This window comes from Microcebus murinus, chromosome 2, assembly GCF_040939455.1.
Source record: "Microcebus murinus isolate Inina chromosome 2, M.murinus_Inina_mat1.0, whole genome shotgun sequence".
In the NCBI taxonomy this organism is placed as follows: domain Eukaryota; kingdom Metazoa; phylum Chordata; class Mammalia; order Primates; family Cheirogaleidae; genus Microcebus; species Microcebus murinus.
The window spans coordinates 91,692,122-91,712,089 of NC_134105.1; the positions used below are offsets into that span (position 1 = coordinate 91,692,122).

A 19,968-nucleotide genomic window follows, 5' to 3' on the forward strand; every position below is an offset into this window, starting at 1 on the left:
GGAAGGAATGGAACTAATAAGAAAAAATTTTAGTGTAGTCAACTGGGGCATCGATCCATATGGGCTGCAGAAAGAAAAGTCTTCATTTTATGCCAGTTATCTGTTGACAACTGCCTTCACAGGTGGTCCATAACACCCCCAGCCAGCCCCTAGGAAAAAAGTTCTCAAGCAATTCAGGGAGCTGGAAAAAGGACACAAATTTTAATACTACAGGACAACAATTTTAGAATAAGAAAGCACCTACAGAGAGAGAGGGATCTTTAGATTCTGAGTCACAATGTTGGTGCCTTTTGCACGGTTTGATATATAAAAATAATTCAATATGTATGAGTTATATTACTATATATAGTCTAAATACTATAAATATGTATTTATAGTATACATATCATCCTATACATAAAATATACATATAAATACATATAAAATATACATACAAATAAATTTATAGTACATATATACTGTAAATATGTATGTACTTTAAATATGTATGTACTATAAATACATACAGACAGACACGTACTGGTATATACAAGGCCCTCTATAGTTTGTGCCTGGTTCTCAACACTGCTCCAGTCTCCATCCAGATAGCCAGGCCATTTGGATTCCTACCTACAAGCTAAATCCTTACTTCCATCAATCTCTACCAGTCTGGACCTCAGACAATAGAGATTTCTAGAGCTACAACCCAGTCCTATGGGCAAACCATCAGTTTACCCAACAATACATCCAGCCCTGCCCTGTGCCCCCATTTGGTTAACTAGCTCTCTGTATCATTTACAACACTCTTCATCTCCTTGTACCCCAGGATTGCCAATGAGTTTCTACCCTGGGACACTCTGCCTGAGATATTGTTTAGGTAACTTGCCTACTACTCCAGCTGTTCTAGGACTGGGGCCTAACAAGCCTCATCACCCCATATGTTCCAACTGCAAACAGGCATGGAGTGCAAGGCATTATGGTAATCAGCAACAAGGGACAGAACCAGTAGGGAGGAAGAACCAGGCCACAGCTACCAGACACTCCCTCACCAGGGCAAGAAGGGAATGACACAGAGCAAGCAAGGGATGAGTGTGTGGAGGGAAGCTGGGTGACCCCATCAGTGTCATAGGCCTCACTTCAGAAGTCACAGAGAATGCCAGGGAAGAATGACGTAAGGGACACATGTAGGGAGGTGGCCATTCTTGAAAGATTTACTCCCCTGCACCAGTAGCCCAGACAGTAGGCTGGGGGTCTCAGGGACAAGACTAGTCCCAGAGCATGGGTCTTGACTATACAAAATGTCGATCAACAGGGTCCCTGTGCTAGGAAGAGGAGCTGATATTCTAGGCAGCACAACTAAGCACTAAGGAGACCTGTAGATCAGTAAAAACCACCCAGAGAAGAAAGATACCAGACAGACCTGCAAGGATAAATAGTTTCCCCTGCCTCCCATCTTGCCCTTTCCCCATCTGCTCTGCCTCTTACATTTAGATCTGATTTTCTAACACACAGCTTTTGTCAGGTCACTCCCTGTTCAGGCGCTTGGCCAAATGCTTGCTTATAACCAAGTATCTGTGTTTTCAGCTGTCCAATCTAGTAGCTGTCGCTACTCCAGGACAAGACAGCGTGGTGCTGTGAAGTCAAGGACAGAGGTGCATGCAGAGAGAGAGGTTCATGAGGCGAGAACTGAAAATAGCTGTATTTTGTGTCTGGGAAGATTTGGCGGCTTTTAAGTGGAGCATTTTTAGTGTCGTTTTGGGAATGGATGACATGTTATGAAGCATGGATGAAAAGAAGATAGTAGGAACTGGGTCTTTGATCAGCTAAAGAGAAAACGACTAATGATTAGTGTTTGTTGGAGTGAAGTGACATGTGATCAATGTATTTTTTTCACACCCTGATTTTGCACCCAATATTCATTTATTTATTCCACACAGATTTGTCAAGTACCTAGTCTGTCCAGGCCCTGTACAGGCAGAGGAGATTTAGGGGTGACCAAGATGCACATAAGTTTTCAGGGGCAGGGCAGTGGTGAAAGGATATAAAAATCTTAGTTAGGAGGAATACATTCAGAGGTCTATTGCACAACATGGCGACCATAGTTCATCACAATATATTGTATTCTTGAAAAATGCTAGGAGAGTGGATGTTCAGTGTTCTCACCACACAAATGATAACCATGTGAGATAATGCATATGTTAATGAGCTAGATTTAGTCATTCCACAGTGTATATGTATTTCAAAACATCATATTGTACACAGCAAATACACACAATTTTATTTGTCAATAAAAAAATGAGATTTTGGGGCAGAAAAAAATTTTTATTTATTTTTTATTTTTTGAAACAGAGTCTTGCTTTGTTGCCCAGGCTAGAGTGAGTGCTGTGGCATCAGCCTAGCTCACAGCAACCTCAAACTCCTGGGCTTAAGCAATCCTCCTGCCTCAGCCTCCTGAGTAGCTGGGACTACAGATAGGCATGTGCCACCATACCCGGCTAATTTTTCTATATATAGTAGTTGGCCAATTAATTTATTTCTATTTATAGTAGAGACAGGGTCTCGCTCTTGCTCAGGCTGGTTTCAAACTCCTGACCTTGAGCAATCTGCCCGCCTAGGCCTCCTAGAGTGCTAGGATTACAGGCGTGAGCCACCGCACCCAGCCAGAAGAAAATGTTTAAATAAAAAAGACCCTCTTATCTGGAGACCTAATGTACAACATGAAGACTAGAATTATAATATTGTATACTAGAAATTTGCTAAGAGTAGATTTTAGGTGCTCTTACTATAAAAAAATAACTATGCAAGATGATGAATATGCTGATTTGCTTGACTATAGTAACCATTTCACTATGTATATCACAACATCATGTTGTATACCTTAAATATATATACAATAAAACATTTTTAAAAAAGATATACAGGTTTCTGCCTTTAGGCAATTGCAAAGAAGTGATGAGTATGGTAAGACGGGCAGGACAGCCTAGGACAGAAACACAGGGAAGAGGCACCTAACCCTGGCTGTGGGAGTCTGTAGGTCTCAACTGCCATTGCTCTCTCTAGCCAGATTGGTTTCCTCCCATTTCCCTGCACTCATCCAACTTTTCCTAACTTTGGCCCTGGGATTATACTTTCACTCAGCCTACTCAGGACCTATTAATTCTTTAAGGCCTGTTCTGTGCCTCAGATTCTTCCTGAAGAGACTTCTGTTGAAGATGGCATATAAGTTTACACTTTTAGGTCCACTCCCTGTCCATTGGCTCCAAACACATAACAATGGGAGATAAAAATATTTTAAGAAACCTAAACACAAATGGTCACGCTCAAAAAATATATATCTTTTTATGGACCAAAAATACAATATTACAAGCAAGGCCAAAGCCATGGGCTATGAGGTAGGAAAGCAGGCGCAATATCTGGTAGGTGAGGCAAGACAGAGACAGTTTCATTGAGTGAAACCAGTACTTTGGCAGACTCTCCCATTCCTGAAAGAAGGATGAAAAAAGGTTACAGTGGACCCTTGCCTGGAGCAATGGATTATATGAAGCTGAGGATCTTTTTTTTTTTTTTAACCAGTTTATTATAAAGGATATAGATGAAGAGCTGCATAGGGTGAGGTATGGGGGAAGGGGCACAGAGCTTCCACGCCCTCCCAGGGAATGAACACCACCCTCCAGGACCCTCTGCATATTTAGCTATCTGGAAGCTCAAAGCTGAGTATCTTGAAGAGTGGGAAATGATGGATCTTTTCTTGAAGTAAGAACATGGGGCAAGCAGCCCACTGGGCTAGTCTCTGGATCTTTTTCAATTCCAGTAGGACAGGAGCTGCTAGAAAAAAAAAAAAGCTGATATCTACACACTAGGGTTGGGGGGCAGAATAAAGCAACCATAAAATTGTCAGAGTCTGGGAAAAGAAAGAGAGAGAAAACAATAAAACCTCCTATTCACAATGAGCCTTCAAACCAAAATTCTGAAACACATGGAGAGAACTAAGACAAAGGATATAAATAACTAGGAGATATATTTACTCCAGATGAAATGAAAATAATAGAGTAATATGAAAATGTCTTTAATATAGGTATGCTTAAGATCCTCAGTTGAATAGTCAGATGAAACAAGAGCAAGTGGATATGAAAAATAACTAATTGAAAATCCTGAGAATAAAAGAAATACTATCACTGAAATAAAAATCATAATGAATAGGATAAACTCTAGACTAGACATATTTGAACAGATAATTAAAGAATTGGAAAATATTGTTGAGAAATTCACCCAGAATGTAGCATAGAATGATAGAGAGATTAAAACTAGGAAATGTCAGTTAGGAAACTAGAAAATAGATTGAATGACTCCAACATGGCTCTAACAGGAATTCCTAAAAAAGAGAATAGGGATAGTGGCAGATAAGACATATTTGTAGAGATGATGGGTGAGAATTTTCTGGACTTGAAGACAGATAAAAGTGTACAACTTAAGCTGGACAGTATAATCGTCTTTAAATGCCTTACCTGACCTAGCTCTTACTGCCTCCCCGACTTCATCTCCCATTGCTGTGCTCCTCACTCACTCTGCTGTAGCTACTCTGGCCTCCTTGCTAATCCTTGAAGAAAACAAGGCACTCCTACCTCAGAGCCTTTGCACTTGCTCCTTCTCTGTTGAAATGCTTTCCTCCGAGTTATAATCTGTATGGCTTGCTCTTTCATTCTCTTTAGATTCCTCTTCAAATGCTACCTTATCATTGAAACCTTCCCTGATATAAGCAAAGAAATATTTGCTTAGGAAATGAATGACTGAATGGGTGACAGATGGATACTATCCTTTCTCTACCTTGCAACCTTACCCACCCACACGTACCCAGTACAGTGTTGGGTACATGGATACATGTCCAATTTAGTTTTACTAAATTCCATGAAAAGCCTATCTATGTCTTAAAAGCTGCCATCTTTACATGTGCACGTGAATTAATATTTACTAACAGACATACTCAATCTATTTTCCCTGAAAGTTTATTATTCTTTATGATAGAATAATGAAATCATGGAATTATAAAGTTAAAAGGGGAGTTTAGAGCTCATTAACTAACTTCACTTCCTCATTTTACAGGTGAAAAACTGAGGCCAAGAAAGGTGAAGTGGACATAGTGAAGCAGGAAGTGGTTAACAGAGCCAGGACTAGAAATCAGCCTCTTGACTGTAAGTGCGGGGTTCTTTTTACCATACTACACATCTTCCTTATCCTACCGGCATTCAGAGAGAAACCAGGTCATAAATAATTCTGTCTCCTAAACGAACATCTTCCTGACCTCTATGTACGCATGCATTGTTTCCAGGTAACAATAGATTACCCCTTCTTGCTTTGGAGAAGTGAGGGCTTCCAGGTGCCACTTCATTAAAAATGTAATTTTAACGTGTTTTTATTTCTACAGCTTCTTGTCATTAACAGCCTATAATTAAAATAATTAGAAGAAGAATCTTGCCTGTTAATCAGTCTACATTTCAATAAAACATCTTAAAATTCTCAGTCCAAAGCTGTTACTTTATTATTTAAGCACGAGTTCTATTATATAAATTGTCACCACAGCACTGCCAACCAGTTATTTATAGAAAAAAATCTGTTAGCTTTTCCTTGGTAAACCAATGCCACTCTACTCTGCAGTTATTGAAGAAATTACAGAGAGATGAAAGATGGGTGGGTTTGCATCCCCCCCAACGTAACTGGGCTCTGGAAGACTTCCAAAGCCTTTTTTGGATGCAGTGTACGTCAAGAGGTTTGAGAAAGAACACAGTTTTGCAGCAGCAGTGAGAATTCATGGTGCTAAATTTTGGGTGTCATGCATACATATATATACACACAGACATATGTATGTGGTGATAGTGATGAAAAGATTTTTTAAGCTGCTATATAATTCAGGCAGGCTACATTCCCCTGGTACAGTGGGATTTGAGACACTAAAAAGCAATAAAAAGGATAACCTCTATAACCAATTTCTCATTGTAAGCATTCTGTTCTCTGTTTGCTGTAAGCCTGCACTGCCAGAAGCTTTGTGCTAGAGAGTTTCTGTAGCACTTCTCAGTTTATATTTCTTCCAGAAGTAGCCTCTGACTCAGGAGGGTCCTGGCTGGAAGGCCAGTAGAGCTCATTCAAAGGATTTGGAACTGCTGCCATATATTTATTTCATGACCCTGTTAACCCCATTAAATGTACACTTCCCTGGGGTCCTATATGCAGTGAGCTTATTTCCAGAAATAAGGTAATAATGTAACTAATAAGAATTAAGGCCTGAGTCTTAATAAATAATAAGTAATATTTTAAAAAACTACTGTGAGATAAATAGCCTTGTTGGGGTTTTAAAATATTTTAAAAAATAATTATAAACTTTTCTCTGGTCCTGGACAAGGAGCTTTATGAAAACTTTATGGAGTTGGTAGAAATATAAAGGAAAACATGGAACATTTAATATGACTCCCTGTGGCAAATAGACTCTAAGATGCTCCTCCCGTCTCCTAATGTCTACGTCTTTGTATAATCCCCTCCCCTTACGTGTGGGCAGGACCTGCCACTGGCTTCTAAGCGATAGAAAACAACAAACGTGGTGGAATGCCACTATCATGATTACGTTACATAAGATTGTAACTTCCATCTTGCTAGCAGACTCTCTCTTGGTGACTTTGATGAAATAAGCTGCCATGTGGAGAGGCCCACACAGCAAGGAAGTGAGGCCTTCAGTCCAACAACCTGCAAGGAACCAAATGCTGCCAACGATCATGTGAGCTTGGAAGCAAATGCTTCCCCAGTTAAGCCTCAAATGAGCCCCCAACCCTGGCTGAGCCCTTGATTGCAATCTTCTGAGAGACCCTGAAGCAGAGGAGCCAGCTGAGGCAAGCCCTAATTCCTGACCTACAGATAGTAGGTGAGCACTGCTTCAGGCAACTAAGTTTGTGGCAATTTGTTATGGAGCAATAGATAACTAACATACTCCCCAGCTATAAAAGTGGGGCCACATTCCAAAGAAAGGAGAGGTTGTAAAAAATTGAAAAGATCTTATAGACTTAGATAACAGAGGCCTCTGAGTCTGACTGAGTCTCTGTTATGTCATTTAAGTATTTGTGTGACCTGGGTTAGCTCTGAATCTTCTCTAAACCTCAGTTTCCATATTTCTAACCAGAAGATAATATTTCCTACCTCATAGTACTGTTTGCGGGAGTAAATCAGATACAGTATTTAGTAGCATAGCTGGCAGATATAAACTATTTAATAAATGCTATTCATTGCTACTGTGTTATATAGACTTCACCTACTGGAACAATTACAGCCTTCACCCAGGGCCACCTCACATGATGTAGCTAGCCAGGTTGGCTTTGCTCACTGTTGTGTTCCCTCTAGTCGAGACTTTATGTTTCAGGGAGACTGAGCAACCTGCCATTCAGTCCTGAAAGGTTTTACTCTCATGGGTATTATAAATGGTCTCTTCTTGGTATGTGACATGATTATCTAATTCTTTTTGTCTGAAGCAAAACTAGGGAAATATGGAAGAGTTATTAAGAATCCTTTTTCAAATAAGGAAACAGATGAAATTCTCTCAGTGACATGAATATATGACCTCTGTCTTGGTACTCGAGGTGGCTCTGCATGCGAGAGAGACTTCATTATCTGGCTGAGAACACTCAGCTGTCAGTCACAAATTTCTAGCAGCCTTTTGCTTTCTTCACTGGCATTGGCACATTAGAAATTGTAAAATTTTTACCCTCCACTTGAATGGGGTGGGTAAATGCAATAGTAAAACACTTTGGTCTACAATGCAAAGGTTTCTTAGACTCTGGACAGGCTACACCTATAATTTAAGAAAAAAACCATAATTTTATTTGAATGCCTGGCCTTTGTGATTCAAAAAATGAGTGAAATTTTATATTTAAAGTTGTCCAATTTGGAAACCAGGAAAAAGCAGATCTGCTTTGCAATCATGTGATGGATATCTGCATGTTAGGAGAGCTGGGCTGACGTTTTTCAAGGAGAACCTGTCCTTTTCCTTCATTGAGAATTATAGGATGGTGCTTTTTCCATTCCTCCTCTTGCTTTCCATTTCTTACAACAACAAAACAAAGCAAAAACATATTCCTGCCATCACTTTGTGTATATATTGATTGGTTAGAAGACCTGCCCCTTAGTAGTTTGGTGCTATTGGGGAAATCACCTTCTCTCTCCAAGTCTTAGTTTCCTCATCAGTAAAATGAAGAGAATAATAACAACTTCAAAGGGTAAATATAAAGATGCAATGAGACAAGATATGTGAAAAGGCTAAACAATAATTTTGTTCTCCATGTATATATTAGGACACACATATATACAGAATCAGTTTCAGAGAAAAAAATTTAATGCTTCTGTTTTTCTGTATAAGCTAAATTTTTCTCAGATCTGAGCAATAAGCCACCTAGTACACCATTCATAGACGTCCATTTCATTACAAAGTATATTGTAAGTCAAACAATTTGCTTGACTCCTTTTAATGGAGATAATATCTAGCATTTAACTGAGCACTTGCTATAGGCAAGTGCTTCACAGGTATTGATTCAATTAATCCTCAGTAACTCCATGAAGGAATTGAAGCTCAGAGAGGCTAAATAACTTGCTTAGGGCCAGGCAACTTGATGGAGTTAGGAATCAAACCCAGTTATCTGAGTCAATAACCCGCATTACAGCTGCCTCTGCAACACTGCAATGCCCCTTGTGCAAGTGTAACTCTTTTGGGTACTTAACCTCTAAACCAGTAGAACCAAAGAAACAGAGAGCAAAAACTTTTGCAAGTGAGTCATTAAAAGCAGCTGGGCTTGATGCTGCAGACGCTGCCAGCCTTGGTTCGCGGAGACAAGTATTCTGACTCTGGGAGAAAGAGTCCCGTGTACTTGTCTCTGGTTGGCACATACAGCATGACAGCACTTGCAAGAAACATAATGTGAAGCTCTTTGATTTTGCAGCCTAACTGAAACCTTCAAAAGTAAGTGGGTTGTTAAGAGAAATTAGCGACTTTAACTCTTGTTTATTATAAATATATGCTTATGAGAAATATATAATCAATGATAAAAGAAACTGTTTAAATGGCATTGCCTCTGAATAGCTTTACCCCCACCAGCTTCTGACAAATTATGTAACCCATTTGAGCAGCATTATAAATAAGTAGCTTTATATAGTTTTATTTTCTTATTTTCCTTTAGAATCGCTGTGATCCATGAGCCTTCCAAAGCCTATCCTATCCAAAGCATCAGTAATAAATCATAAATATTTATAGCATTTAATCATGAGGCAGCCAAAGAACTAAAGGAGTGTTATATTATTCAGCAACTCATTAAGCACCCAGCATGCTTATAATCCAATGGTGAGGCCTGTGAATGGTTTCGTCTGTCTTCCCCCTTTTCTATAGGAAAAAAAAATTCATTAATGCTCATATACATTTAAGTTGTAGCAGGTGTGAACCAAAGTCAATTAGAAAACATCATCCCTGATGTCCTAGAAGTGTATAATTTGACAAAACAGCAAAATGTATCCTCCTTTCCATCCCATTTTAGAGAAGAGACCGGAAAGGGGGGCGTAGAAGGGAGGGAGACAAACAATTACTGAACCCTCCTGTGAGCTGTGCAATAATAGTCGGAACATCACATTTACATTATTAATGACTATTTCATTTCCATTCCCGCATTCCCTTTGTTTTATTATTTCTGAAGGGAAAATGTTAGATACGTTACTCAGTGTACAGGAATCGCTCACAATAAGAACCATTCAAATGTGCAGTGGGGGCTCCCTGCAGACAGAGGGTCTTATCACTGGCAGCGTTGGAGCGGAAGCAGGGTGCCCCCCGTTAGGGGTTTTCAAGAGGGCCTTTCCTATCGGAAAAGATGACCTCCTACAATAGAGGTTTAAAGGCTAGATACTCACTTCTCCAGGTTCGGTTGTAGCAGCTAGGAGTGGCCACATGACCCAATTCTGGCCGATGAAATGTTAGCAGAAGTCTCCAGGGAGGGATGGAGGAAGCTTTTGAGAAGGGTTTTAGCATATAGATTCCCTAGACCCCTCCTGTACTTCCGGCGGGCGGTACTGTAAAATGGTGCAGCTGCTTTGGACAATAATTAGGCAGCTCCTCAAAAGGCTAAAACAGAGTTACCATATGACTGAGCAGTTCTACTCCTGGCTGTATACTCAAGAGAACTGAAAACACATGTTCACATAAAAACACATACACACATTATCATAGCATTATTAATAGCCCAAAAGGTGGAAACAACCCAAATGTCCACATACCAATGTGTTTTATCCAGATAGTGAAATATTATTCAGCCATAAAAAAAAGAATGAAGCACTGATACTTTCATTCAAGGGGTGAACCTCAGAAATATTATGCTAAGAAGCCAGACTCTCAAAAGGCCATAAGTTGTATGATTCCACTTACATGAAATGTTCAGAATAGGCAAATCCATGCAGACGGAAAGTAGATGGTGGTTGCCAGGGTTTGGGGCAGAGGGAATAGGGCATGGTGGCTGGCTACTAATGGGGATACAGTTTTCTTTTGGGGATAATGGAAATGTTCTGGAATTAGATAGTGGTAATAATTACACAACTTTGTGAATATACTAAAACCCATCACATTATACACATTAAAGAGGTGAAATTTATAGTACGTAAATTATATCTCAATTTTAAAAAAAAGAAGACTCGGCTGGCCTAACAGTAATTCCTCTTGCCCGTTGCCCTTCACCCATGGCCTTCCCTTCCTTCCTGGAATGCAGGTGGAAGGCGTGACGTGCACCGCCCTGTTTCAGTCATGAAGACAAGGGCCATTTGCTGAGGTGGAGGAATAGAGTTTTCAGGGCCCAATAAACCTCTTACTTTAAGCTGCTGTTTATCAAATTTTCTGCTGCCGGTGGCTGAATGTGATCCTAGCTAATATGCTTCCCAACTTTAAGATTTTACAAAAAACCAATTACTGCTAAAATTGAGAATCGAGTTACAAAATACAGTACCTAGTGAGGTGTAGAAAAATAGTTCTTCATAAAGTACAATGTAAAGAAGAGTTCCCATTTTCAGAGATATTTAGTACTTGCTAAAAAAGAAGTGGTTTGATGTTAAGTTTGATGCTGCATTATGACACAGAGTAATGAAATGTGAAATACATATTTTAAGACATCTTTAAGGAAAATCTAATAAATATGAATAATTGCCATTATAACTGTTCCATTAAGACATGCTATGCAGTCAAAGATGAAGAGTCTATTTTTGGATTGTTTCCAAAATGCCCGAAAGAAAAACTCATATGGTGGGTCATTGTTACATCTCTAGATAAGACTGAAGACATTTAAAAGCTACAATTTGTTAAGTAATAAATAGCCATAATTTGAGTGTAAGGGGAGCCATTATGAGTAAAGACAGTATGAAACATGCTGACATTTACAATCTTCTCTGAGATAGCAGCATGTGCCAGGCCATTTTAAACCAAACTTTCTGAAATCTATACCCACGAATTCTCCATCTAGTTTCAAGTGTTTTTATTTAATAAACAGATATCTCAACATCCCTCTTATACTGATTTTCTGCCCTTTCCCAATGTTATAAAATCCTGGGTTTCTAAATTTTGAAGTTGTTGACCAAATGAATATATAATGGTTAGATTTACTTAAACTGGCTCTAGAAAATCAAAATAAAGTTTGGTTCCTAAGCATGATCATTTTCAGAAATAAGTCATTCATATGGAAGGAAGGGTGGTCCCAGTATCTTTCACTTGTCAGGTATTTTAAGCTACCAAAGATTTTGTTCAAAGACTAAAAAATCAAACTAATCACATAGTTGTCGGAGCAAATAACTGACAATTATATCATAAATTCAAATAACACAGATGAATTCAACAACAGCATGAATTCAAATAACACAGAACAAGCCACTTTTCTCCCCCTTATTAACAGTTTTGAGAAGACACTGAATATGATAATTTAGTTAATATGCCCCCAAATCTGTGCTTCATTTTGTTCCTGAAGACCCTATGCTAGTGTTTGCTTCTATGGTAGTATAGACAACTCACAATTTGGAAAACTGGACTCCTCTTCACAGATCACGTCTTTTGAGCAATGTAATTTTCAGCTGTGCTCATTCGGTTTCAAATTCAGTTGGTGTATCACCCCAGTTCCACAAAGAGCAAACAGGAATGTGTGTATGTGAAAGCTCTTTGAAAAGTGTAAGTAATTATAGGAACCTAAAGAGTTATTATTATATATTATAAATAATATATATAATTCTGTTAATCTTTCATCCTGTCTACTACTGTGGGCGTGTGAGCTCCAATAACTCTCTTCTGCAACTTCTTTGGATAAATGCTCAGTAAAGGGGCCACATTTTATATAAAACTGTAAAACTATAGACAATAATTTTTTAGGGACTAAAATTTTTTTTAAAAAAACCTGCAATTTCTACATTTACTACCTCCTTCTTTTGAAATGATGTGTCAGTTCATTATGTTAAATTGGAGCTTATTGGCTACAGGCTGTAGGCAGTTATTTGACAGGGGCCCTGAAAAGGTCAGGTGAGGATATTAGCAACTCAGGTGCTGACTGTTTTCATTAAGCTCCTGTTGGTTTCCCCAAGTAGATCCAAGGAAGAGCGAAGTGCTGTGTCACCCACAGAAGAGCAGTGGGGAAAAGGTAATTCACCATTTGTGGAAACATACAAGTGCATACTTCCTAAGTATAGGTAGAAGACATATGGAATTCCTCCAAAGCTTGAAATACTTTAGGGAGGAAAAGAGAAAATAAATATGTGTAGCTTTAAAGGAGCTTTTGCTGATGAAAATAATCACAATAATTAGTCATCGCATCAAAAATGTATTGTGGAGAGTTGCTCAGCTGGAACAATTACTATTCTCCACCCCACTGACCTTTTAAGAAGCTTCATCTTGTAGTTAAATTTCATGTTCATCCCCCACCCATAACCTCCACTACTTTCAAGGGATCAAGTTGTGACGCATGTTTCTATGCTGAGATAAGCTTATAAATACACACAAATGTGATAACAGGAAAGTCATTAGATTCACATCCAAATGCTGCAGCTACCTTAAAATAGAAGTGCGTTTCTATTACATACTCTTTAATGAGTGTGATGTGTTTTTATTTCTTTCTTTATTTTTGCACGGTTTGTTTTTAGCTTTTCTAAGAAGCAATGATGTTGTAAAGGAGGCACTCAGTATGTGTTCTGCACTAATGTGTGGAAAGCCAGCATAGAAGTCCCTGCTTATCCTCAGGGGACACCTTCCAAGCCCCCCAGTGGATGCCTGAAACCACGGATAGTACCCAACCCCTTATATATGAACTATTTTTTCATATATGTGCATACCTCTGATAAAGTTTAATTTATAAATTATATACAGTAAGAGATTAACAACAACAACAATAAAATAGAACAAGTATAATAATATACTGTAATAAAAGTTATGTGAATATAATCTGTCTCTCTCAAAATATCTTATTGTACTATACTCGTCTAGTTTTGGGCCACGGTTGACTGCAGGTAAATAAAACCGTGGAAAGCAAAACTGTTGCTAAGAAGGGACTCCTGCAACTCCCAGCTTGTCTCAGGAGTTGGGAGCTGATGGCTGAGGGACTTGGGACAGAATACTGTCTCCTCACCCTTGCATCTTCTGGGCCTCACACACCCTAGTCACCAAGTCCACCTGAGTGATCCTGGAGGTAGAAGACCAATTCTCCCACAGAGGGCTTTATGTTCCTCAGACTGAAAGGTCACTAAAGTAATATTAACAAAATCAAGGATGATAATGGCTACTTTGATGACAAGTCAAACTTTGTTATTTTAAACAAATTATCCTAATATTAAGATGTTGAAAGAAAATAAAAAATAAGAAAATTGAATAAGAAAACATTTTTGATGCAATGACTAATTATTGTGATTATTTTCATCAGCAAAAGCTCCTTTAAAGCTACACATATTTATTTTCTCTTTTCCTCCCTAAAGTATTTCAAGCTTTGGAGGAATTCCATATGTCTTCTACCTATACTTAGGAAGTATGCACTTGTATGTTTCCACAAATGGTGAATTACCTTTTCCCCACTGCTCTTCTGTGGGTGACACAGCACTTCGCTCTTCCTTGGATCTACTTGGGGAAACCAACAGGAGCTTAATGAAAACAGTCAGCACCTGAGTTGCTAATATCCTCACCTGACCTTTTCAGGGCCCCTGTCAAATAACTGCCTACAGCCTGTAGCCAATAAGCTCCAATTTAACATAATGAACTGACACATCATTTCAAAAGAAGGAGGTAGTAAGTGTAGAAATTGCAGGTATATTAAAAAAAATTTTAGTCCCTAAAAAATACAATAAGAAAACAGAACTGTTATAAACTTCTGGAGGGAGTTCAATCTTTAAAAGAAAAGATCACCTTTGGTAAACACCTTATGACTTTCATGGTTTTTTTTCCATTGGTTATGGGATATTGTTATTTTTGCGTTTGTCAAGAAAAAAAATTTTTTTCTCCCTTATGTTAAATCCTAAAGAATTAGTCAACTCTTCTTCCATCACAGAGCTATTAGGAAACATCTGAAGCTTACAGTGGTATGACTTGCAAAGTGATTTCCTAATATGCTAACTTCAAAGGAACTTTGAAATCTCAGAATGTAAGATCCAGCCCAGTGTTAATCCACCAAAGCACCACTTAGTGGCCTGTTCAGGGTTTGTTTTGATGAGTCTTTAATAAGCAGTCAAGCATCGAAGGTAGCATTTGGAGAAACACATTCCTCTGTGCTATTGCTCTAATCTTTCTATGAAGGTGTCATGTTTTATAACACCAACAGCCCAGTGAACCTATTATTCTCATCTCTACCTGCCAGTATATACAATCTTTAGTTCCCTTTCCTGTTCCCTTAGGATCACAACATGGAGATTCAGATCTTTCCCTCAGGCCAGGAAGAACTCTACCCACAAACCTTGCTGGGTAGAAGAGATGCTGTGAGAACATTTCTCCTTACTTCTTACTGCCCCTCATTCCTCAATAGAAGAAAGAATGGCGGAACAGGCAGCAAAACGAAATAGCTGCTACAAATCCCACTTTTGTTGGAACTGTAGTCTGCTGGGATGGGAAGAATAGTATGCCAGCTTCAAGGGAGCACACCTCTTATTACCCCCCATGAGTAATGGCGTCATTGTTGGGGTGTCTCTATGGCCATGCCCCATCTGGGCCATGGGCCCTTTGAAGATATGTGTGCATGGACAAGGATGTAAGTGTTGGCATGTGTGTGTGTGTGAGAGACAGAGAGACAGAGAGAGAGAGAGACAGAGAGAGAGAGGAGAGAGATCCTGTCTTTCCTATCCTGTATGAAAGAGCAATTTCTCTAACAGCTCTGCTCTCATACATATGTAATATCTCCTAACTGGAAAATATCATCCATTAAATTGCTCAAGGTCCTTTATACAAAACCCTCTGTGACAAATTATTTTCAGAGCTCAGTGTCAGAAAAGGTTTGTCTCTCCTGAATAATTGGCCTATTGGCTTCCATTGGAAAAAAGGAGTTACATAACTCATCATATTTTCCTTTTTGCCTGGGTTACTGGGAGGCTAAATCTTGTGTGCAAAGACTATAGCTTTCTTCTTCCACATTTTTGCTAAAATGTGATTTTCATCTCTCTTTTTCTTCCCTGCCTTTACTCCTCCTAGTAAATTTGATAGACCAGGATGTTATTCAAAACCAAAATTTGCACTGTTTATAACAAATAAACTAAGAATAACAGTAGCCACTGACAGGAATTGTTCTGTAGCATTTAATCTGTGTGGTTTGCAGTACAGGCTTTTCACTTTTCATAATACCTGCTCTATCCCCTCCTCACCTCCCTCCCCAGGCCTCTTTTTAAAAACTGCAACAAATGAGAAGAGGAGGTAATGCCTTTTTTGTGTCACAGGATTCAGAAGGGTTGCTTTGAAAGAAATTCTGAGAGGCTCACTTAATGATAAAGCAGTGTTTGCTTTTTAGCCTTCTTTTTCCCATTTTAATTTACTAAATAGAAAGCACATTTGCCTCTTTAAAATTTGTGTATTTTCACTAATAACTAAGTTACATATCATTTTTCTGTATTTGAAGTTGAACTCTGTTTCTCAAAATTGGACACTTTTGGGCTAAGTATCATGTCCATAAATCCTTGGTCACCTGGGACTTTCTAGATTTCATATATTCTGATTCTTTCCCATGAAGAAAAGTCCCAGAAATTCTAGTAATGTATCCACAATGCATCTCACAAAATGTCTCTCTTATCCTTAGTCACAGGATAAAAATCCCAGGTCAAACTATATATCCTCATTGGTGTTTAGAAAATATGGCCACAGAACTCTAAGTTTTAAAAGGGGCATAATTGGAGCAGTTTGGACAATGCACACTGCTTTAAGGAAATGGCTACAACCTGCTGTAGGGCCTACTGTATTAGTAATGGATCCTTGGTATTCATAATTATTGACTGCTAGTATTTTCCTACTAAGACCAACACTGGGTAATGACTATATTCTTCCTAGACATAGAATTGTTCCAAGGAACTCATGGGTCCAATAGAAGGCAAGGTGTTCTATAATGATAGCAAGCCTCTCTGTGCTATTCATTCATAATCAGTCCATTCACAATTGTGATCTTAAAATAATTTGGTCAGATAGGCTATATATATGTGCGCATGTGTATTTCCATTTTATGTATGGAAAAAACAGACACTCAGAGATGCCCAGTGGCCTGTGCAGATTGCTTGGTAAATTTTTTTTGCAACTCCTTCACCAGCACTCTGCCTCTGCCAGTAAAACAGTACAGGGTGGCATTTGTATTATAACTTGCTATGCAGCCTGCAATGGTTGGATAAATTAATCGGTCTTAAGTGATTCAGAAGCACTGAGTAAACACGCGTGTGTACACACAACAGTCACATACCAAATACCTCTTAGCCTAGATATGTTTGAAGAAGGGTGCTCTAGGAAGAATTTTAAGAGCTAAGCTTCCGAAGTGATGGTTTTTATGCAACAGTGCTGTTAATATTCTACAAAAGTGTTTGAAATTGATTAGGTCACTAGAATATATCACTAAAAATCCAGAGGAAACTAATAACTTTGCAGGGATGGGTACTGCCCAAATGATGGGCCCAGGTAACTCCTGAGGCAAGCAGTGAACATGGTTTTAGGATTTCCATAGGGCTCTTAATATATCTACTACATAAAGAACACAAAATAGAGAGGAGAGGGGAGAGAAATTGCCCAGTAGTTATGATCAGCATTGATAGTTAGAAGAGATAAAGACCTTCACAAGTAACAGGTTTTGGGGTTTTTATGAGCTTGTTTGAATTGTCTGAATAATTGTCTCTAAGTTACTTGTGTGTGTGTGCGTGCGCGTACACACACAGAGGTGAAAAATGATTTAAAGAACATCAATTAAAAAAAAATCCATTCTTCATAATTGGTCCCAACGGCAGCATTTTTCAAAACAGAAGTCCATCTGATGTTTGTGTTAGTTGAGGCCAAGGGAAAGGAAAAGCTTGCTGCCTGGAAAGCCAGCAGTGTTGGTATCAGGGCCACATGCTCCCTTTCCTCTGTTCTCTTACATCATTTTCGGGACCTTGAGCCTATTGTTAAGTAAGAAACCCCCCTTTCTTAGGATTTCAGTGAAGAATTCCTGCTTTTGCTCAGCCCTGTTGTTCTTTCAATGCCCCATTTCTCATATGAGAAAATAAGGATTATTTGTAAATCAAATTCCCAGGGTTTGCATAATAGAGACGAAGCCCTTGCTGGCTTTTGTTGGATAACTAAGATTGGTTTGTATCTTGTACAAACATTCCTCCCATTCATAGGCTGTTCAGGCATGAAATTCCTTCAGTTCTCCAAATATATGAACTGCTTGCCTCTTCAGAAGAAGCCAGAGAGCTGGATTGACCTTTCTTGGCTGGTGAGTTACTCTACTTGTTTCCATTAACCTTGGCCCAGGTGTATTACCAGGAGCAAGATCTTCAGCTTCAGCTTCAAAGGATCAAACAGTTGATCCTTAATCCCACATGTCATTTCTTAAGATTATCAAGATGACTTTATTAAGCAAGTGCTAAGCTACCTCATGGGCATTGCCAATGGCACAGACTTCATCTCTATAGGAAAATACTAGGTAGTAATACACCTGAAACCATAGCACATTGTTTTTTCTTCACAAAGTGATAATGACCTCTATACTTGACCTCTGTAAGAAGAGTACATTTTAAGGAAACTTCTGAGTGTTTACAATTAGGCAATAAAAATGAATACTTGAGAAGTAGAAAGCAAGCATCACACTCATGAAATGTTTATTAACTATATGGGACAAAGACAACATAAAAATGTCAAATGAACAATTACATATGGAATCCTAGAAACTTTGAAAGGGAGGAAGAACCTGAGGAGTCCTCAAAATAAGGGTCAGTAAATTTTTTCTGCAATGGATCAGACAATAAATATTTAGGCCTTGCAGTCCATGTGGTCTTCATTGCAACTATTCAACTTTACTGTTGTAGTGTGAAAGCAGCCATAGACAAGAATGAGTATGATTGTATTTCAGTAAAACTTTATTTATAAAAATAGATGGTAAGCCAGATTTGGCCTGTTGGCCATATATTGCTGACCCCTGTTCTAGTCCAAACACCTCCAATGCAGAAATATCTTCTGTAGCACTCAGGATAATTCTATATTTGGACAGCTACAATTATTGGAGATTTTCCTTATTTGAAGCTATATGCTGTCTCTCTGAAACTTTCATCCTGTTACCACCACCATCTTTGACCTAAAGCATAGCACTAGCCTCCTAACTCACCTACTTGGTTCTACCTTTTCTTTTCTTTCTTTTTTTGTTTTTTGTTTTTGTTTGTTTGTTTGTTTGTTTTTGAGACAGAGTCTCACTCTGTTGCCCTGGCTAGAGTGCTATGGTGTCAGGCTATTTCACAGCAATCTCAAACTCCTGAGCCCAAGCAATCCTTCTGCCTCAGCCTCCCGAGTAGCTGGGACTACAGGCATGCACCACCATGCCTGGCTAATTTTTTCTATTTTTGGTAGAGATGGGGGTCTCGCTCTTGCTCAGGCTGGTCTCGAACTCCTGAGCTTAAACAATCCACCCGCCTCAGCCTCCCAGAGTGCTAGGATTACTTTGCCTTTTCTATAATTAATTCTCTATGCAGCAGCTCCTTAAATAAGCCTCCTTATAAAATGTAAGCCAAATCATGTCATTCTCCAGCTCAAGGTCCTCTGATAGTTTTCCATAACATTTAGAATAAATCAAAATGGTCTACCTTGGCCTATAAGGCCCTAAAGACCTGGTTCATGATTGTTTCTCCTGCTTCGTTTCCTACTATTCACTGCTCTCTGCCCACACTAGCTTCTTGGTGATTTCCAAACATGCTATGTGCATTCCCATCTCAGGGCCCTTGGACTGGTTTTTATTTCTGTCTGGAATTTCTTCTCCCAGACATCTGCAGGGCTTGTTCTCTTCCTTCATTTAAGTCTTTGCTCAAAGGTCACCACTCGGAGGGGCCTTCTCTAGCTGTTTTATCTGTCACACTCTATGCTTGATTGTATTTTTTACCCTGCTTTATTTTATTTGATATCACCTACCGCTAACATTATATTATAAATATGTGTGTGTGATTCTTTTTATCATTTGCTCCTCAATGCACGCCAGTTTTACATCAGTAGGAATTTATGTGTCTTATTTGCTACTATATTTCCAATGTCTAGAGCAGTGACTGGTATATACCAGTTACTTGCTAACTATCTGTTGGATACACGGTAAATGTGGATTTGCTCAATGCAGTTTCCAAAAATACATATGCTCATTCTTCCATATGACAGCCCTATACACATGAAGGCAAGCTCTATATTCCCCCTAAATCTCCTAGTATCTAAGGATATGTAGCTCCACAACTGTGACATTTTACATTATTCCCTTAGGCCATATGACTGATCATGTTTCTTAA

The 19,968-nt window shown here is 38.8% G+C and overlaps 1 long non-coding RNA gene across 1 annotated transcript in view; it reads left to right on the top strand.

The window, feature by feature from the left end:
* Positions 1–19,968, top strand: part of LOC105878736 (uncharacterized) — an 89,983-nt gene that overhangs the window by 45,735 nt on the left and 24,280 nt on the right. Inside the window, exon 2 of the long non-coding RNA XR_001157454.3 lies at positions 5,080–5,168. This is a non-coding gene — a long non-coding RNA (uncharacterized LOC105878736). The remainder of the gene's footprint in view (positions 1–5,079; positions 5,169–19,968) is intronic.